The 5,257-nt window shown below is 44.6% G+C and overlaps 1 pseudogene across 1 annotated transcript; it reads left to right on the forward strand.

Moving 5' to 3' along the window:
- Nucleotides 1-210: 210 nt before the first annotated feature.
- LOC102773013 lies at nt 211-1,325 on the forward strand (annotated as a pseudogene). Its single transcript, XR_001515595.1, has 3 exons — nt 211-372; nt 477-803; nt 1,162-1,325. The product of XR_001515595.1 is annotated as an Ig heavy chain V-III region 23-like (transcript).
- Nucleotides 1,326-5,257: the final 3,932 nt, after the last annotated feature.

A 5,257-nucleotide genomic window follows, 5' to 3' on the forward strand; every position in this document is an offset into this window, starting at 1 on the left:
TCTTTTTTTTTTTCATTTTATGACAATTATCTCTATGGAATGTTTGTACAGGTCTCTTAGAGCAGTTGGGTCCAGGGAAACTAGCACAGACCCAGATGTGGGGAATTATTTTAACATACATACACCCTTGGACATGTCACACTCTGGGATGGGGCCATTTGTATCATATTCTAAGTGGGAGCTCCCTATATAACAAAAGGACATGCAAATATGGCTCCCTATGCTCATAAAAAGCAGCCCAGCCCTGACCCTGCAGCTCTGGGACAGGAGCCCAGCCCTGGGATCCCCAGGTGTTCCCATTCCCAGATCAGGACTGAACACAGACCACTCACCATGGGGTTTGGGCTCATTTCCTTGCGGCTCTTTTAAGAGGTAATTCATGGAGAACAGGAGACACTGAGTATGTTAGTGGATGTGAGTGAGAGAAACAGTGGACGTGTGAGTGTTTCCTGACCAGGACGTCTTTGTGTTTGCAGGTGTCCAGTGTGAAGTGCAGCTGGTGGAGTCTGGGGGAGGCTTGGTGCAGCCTGAGGGGTCTCTTAGGCTCATCTGTACAGCCTCTGGATTCACCTTCAGTAGTTACCATATGACCTGGGTTGGCCAGGCTCCAGGGAAGGGGCTGGAGTGGGTGGCAATTATATGGAATGATGGAAGTCAGAAATACTATGCAGACTCTGTGAAAGGCCGCTTCACCATCTCCAGAGACAATGCCAAGAACACGCTGTATCTTCAAATGAACAGCCTGAAAGCCGAGGACACAGCCGTGTATTACTGTGCAAGATACACAGTAAGGGGAAGTCAGTGTGAGCCCAGAAACAAACCTCCCTGCAGCAGAGTCTGTGACCAGAAGGGGGCGTTCAGGGTCCCTGAACACAAGGACCATCCAGCAGCTGGTGCAGTTGGAGGTTTAGTCTGGTTTTCCTGTGTGGTTTCATCTTCATGTCACAGTTCCCCTCAGGGAACCTCTGGATTCCTGACTCTACGCTTACCTCTGCCGTCTCTGATTTAGGAAGTATGTTGTAAACAGAGACAAGTTTCTATCATGGACCAAAGGTAGAATCTTGTGCCCAAATGACAATCAATGATATAATATTCTGACCCAGGTCACCTAAATCTAACGCAGGCTCTGCTGACTCAACAGTGCAGCTCAGCCCCACACAGCTCAGGTCCCAGCCAGCCAGCACCAGGAGACCTGTGTGCTGGACAGTGGAAACCAGAGGAGTGTGACTCCAAAGCTAGAGAAGAAGGACCCTGGTGGTGAAATTCATTCACTTGTCATCACTCTCATAGCACCAATAGCTGGTGATGCCATCAGGAGGAAGTAGAGGGACCCACCGTACCTTGGAATGGATATGCAGACTGACGATGTTCTCACAAAGAGGGACCTTGAAAGGTTTATCACTTTATGGAGGTGTCTGTTGGGATCAGGGCAGGCATTTCAACAACTAAATCATAATGGGGTTCCTCAGGTAAGGACGCTCATTCAGAGATGTGACCACCAGGGGGCTCTTAGGACACACAGACTTTGTGTTCCAGCCCCAGGAGTACTAGAAGGTGGTGTTTATGGCTGTTTCCTCTGAGGATTCTGGGTTTCCTCTCCACATAACAATTTCTCCAACAGTCACTCTAGACCTATGCCTCTGTGACTACCACTGATGGTTCTGTGTTTATTATATTAGTAGGTCCTGTCTCACATGCAGCAGAGATGAAGTTTCATGTTTGCAGGAAGAGAAATGCAGAGGGTGAGACTGCAGGGTGGCTTGGATGTAGATGGATCTCACTCTCACCTCCTTCCAGAACCAACTGGAAATTACAACTAAGTTGGGGATCATTCACCCTGAATCACCAACTAAAGACTATTTGAAGAGGAGACATTTAACCAAGGAGCTGGGAGAAGGCATCTGTAGACTGGAAGGAAGGGGGACACTGGAAAGGCGCTGGCCCCTCTCCCCTGGTTGGCAGGCCAAGGTGATGGAGGTAAAGCTCAGCTGCAGAGGTTCCTCCTGAGAGTTGTGAAGCCCAGACCAAGACCAGGAACCACCTGAGTGCAAGATAAGTGAATAGGCACCCACATAGCACTCAGCTGTGAAATTTGGGGGGGTGGTTTCTGTGTGCCAAGGAGAGGCAGAGTCAGCTGGAGACAAAGCCACCACTTTAAAGGGACAACAAGTAATATGTGTGTTAGCAACTGCTCATGCTGTGTTCTAAGGGAAGGAGGGCGGTCAGACTGCAGCTACCTGAGGAGAGTCAGGATGGGTGGCTTTGTGGAGGGACATGGTAAAGAGCCACAAGGACCCTGTACTGTACCCACCTCCATTCCTCAGCAGCCATCTTTCTTGGGAGGAGCAATCCCCATTCAATGGGCATCAGCCTGGAGAAAGCAATCCCCTCACCTCTGGAACCGTCACCCTACCCTGCATCTTAGGCCCTGCTGAGGAGTCATGGGTAAAGGTCTGGATGTAGATTTCTGGGCATCTCAGGAGGTGTTAGAGACTGGCTTTGGTGAGGGCATTAACCCACTTCCCCATTAAACTTAATGGTGCCTGCTCTTCACAGGAGATCTAGTAGAAATGATCTCTAGTCTTCTGAGAGCCTCAAACTCTGATATCTGCAGAGCCCACCCATCTGACCACGAGGGGTCCAAATGTACTGAGTTCAGGGTAAAATCAGGGACAGACTCAAACGGGTGGCTCTGGAGCAGGGGAACACACCCACAATCTTCCAGGAAGTATAATCTCATCCTCCTTAGGGGAGATCTTAGAGCCCTTTCCTCCTGATTCCTCCAGAGGCTCTTTCAGAGTCTGAGCTTTTCCAGTGTTTGAGGCTAACAGCCAGCCGGCAGGCAGAGGAGGATTCAGGGGTGCCTCGGCACATTTGCTGACCCAACTCTGGGTCCTGTGGTGGGAGACACAGGCCTTGCAGCTCAGCATGTTTCTTTGTGTGCACAGCCAAGCCCAGCAGGGGTAGCCACAAACTGTGGGTCAGTTGTATCTTCAAACATTTTGCCAAGTGCTAGGCATAGACAGCCTAAGATTGCCCTTCACCAGAGAACCTTTCACGACACCCTAAACCAGCACACCCACTGGCCATCTTCAGACAAAACTGAAACTGCATCCAACAAGCTTCACACACAGCATATCCAAAGGGAGATCGCAGCAGGCACTGTGTCCTCTGCTGATGTGAGCCCCAATTTTTCCTGTTTCTTCTTTTCATTATACTATGTTTTCTACTTTTTCCTTCTGCCTTCTATATTTATTTTTTTCTCTTTCCTTTTCTATTTTCATATGTTCCCATTTACATTCCTTATTCCTCATTTTTCCCTTTTTCCTTTCATGTTGTTTACTTTTCTATTTTTTCTTCTTATACTCCTTTCTTTTCTTATTCTTTTTTAATTTTTCTTTACGTGTTATTTTTAGTTGTTTTTTTGTGTTGGCAATGGTTTTTTGTTCTGCATTGTATTGAACTGTATTGTCAGCATCTGCATATCGATTCCATGATCTTGTCTGGTTTCAGCCTCACAGTCAGTCAGTCTGAAGGTCTATACCATCCATGAATGGACCAACAGAAGCCAACACCCAATTACAACAGGAGGATTCACATAACCCACAATAGGGACATTCCAGAGCATCCAGCTCAAGACATCAAGGAGACTGCACAAATGGGGCTCATAGGAAAGCTTCTACATAAGGCCTCCCACAAAGACTGGAAGTCATAGCAGGTCTATCTAATAGATAGAAAGAAACACAAATAGACAGCCATATTGGGGAGACAAAGAAACAGGCCCCAGAACAAACAAGAGGAACCTCCAGAAAATGAACTAAATCAAATGAAGGCAAGCAATTTCTCAGATATAGAGTTCTAAGTAATGGTTATAAGGATGCTCAATGAACTTAGTGGGAACTACAATGTCATGAAAAATTATGTAAGGACTCTGAATAAGAACCATTTGGAAATGAAGAACACCATATCTGCCATCAAGAATACACTGGAGCCCTAGCTGGTTTGGCTCAGCGGATAGAGCATTGGCCTGCGGACTGAAGGGTCCTAGGTTCGATTCCAGTCAAGCGCATATACCTGGGAGTGGGCACATCACAAGTAGGGGGCGTGCAAGAGGCAACTGAATCGATGTTTCTCTCTCATCGATGTTTCTAACTCTCTATTCCTCTCCCTCTCCCTTCTTCTCTGTAAAAAAATCAATAAAATGTATTTTTTTAAAAAATAAAAAAGAATACACTGGAAGGAATTAAAAGTAGGTTTGATGCAGAGGAGATCAAATCAGTGATTTGGCAGAAAAAGTAGGTGGAAAGTGGACAATCAGAGAAGAAAAGAATAATGAAAAAGAATGAGGATAGTTTTATGAAAATTTGGGACAACATGGAATAAAACAATATCTGAATCATAGCAGAATCATATTTAGGAGACAATGAGAAAATGATCAAGAACCTTTTTCATGAAATAATGACTGAAAATTTCCCTAAACTGGTAAAGGAAAAAGACACACAAATATAAAAAGCACAGAGAGTCCCAAATAAGATAAACCCAAAAAGGATGACAGCAAGATACATCATCATTTAAATGACAAATATGAAAGACAACAAGGGGATCTTAAAAGTAGCGAGAGAGAGGTAGTTAATTGCCTACAAGGCAAATCTCATAAGACTGTCAGCTGGTTTCTCAACAGAAACATTTCATGTCAGAGGGGAAGAAATATTCAAAGTTATCCATCAAACTAGTATTAAAATTAACTTTAAAGGGTCTGTTGGAAGAAAAAGGTGGAAGAGGAGGAAGAGGAAAAGAAAACAAAAATACAGAGGTAAAATCATAAAATGGCAATCAATATATACCAATCAATAATCACATTAAAAGTAAGTGGCTTAAATGCTAAAAACAAAAGACATAGGGTAGCTGATTAGATAAGAAAGCAAGACTCAAGACATAAACAGATGGAAGAACATACCGTGTTCATGGATTGGTAGAATCAACATCATTAAAATGTCCATACCACCCAAAGCAATCTATAAATTCAACGCACTTCCCATTAAAATACCAATGGCATACTTCACAGATCTAGAACGAACTCTCCAAAAATTCATCTGGAATAAAAAAAGACCCTGAATAGCTGCAGCAATCCTGAAAAAGAACAAAGTCGGTGGGATGTCAATACCAGATGTCAAGATTATTACAAAGCCATTGTTCTCAAAACTGCCTGGTACTGGCACAAGAATAGACATATAGATCAATGGAATAGCATAGAGAC

The sequence above is a fragment of the Myotis davidii genome, unplaced genomic scaffold (assembly GCF_000327345.1).
Source record: "Myotis davidii unplaced genomic scaffold, ASM32734v1 scaffold127, whole genome shotgun sequence".
In the NCBI taxonomy this organism is placed as follows: domain Eukaryota; kingdom Metazoa; phylum Chordata; class Mammalia; order Chiroptera; family Vespertilionidae; genus Myotis; species Myotis davidii.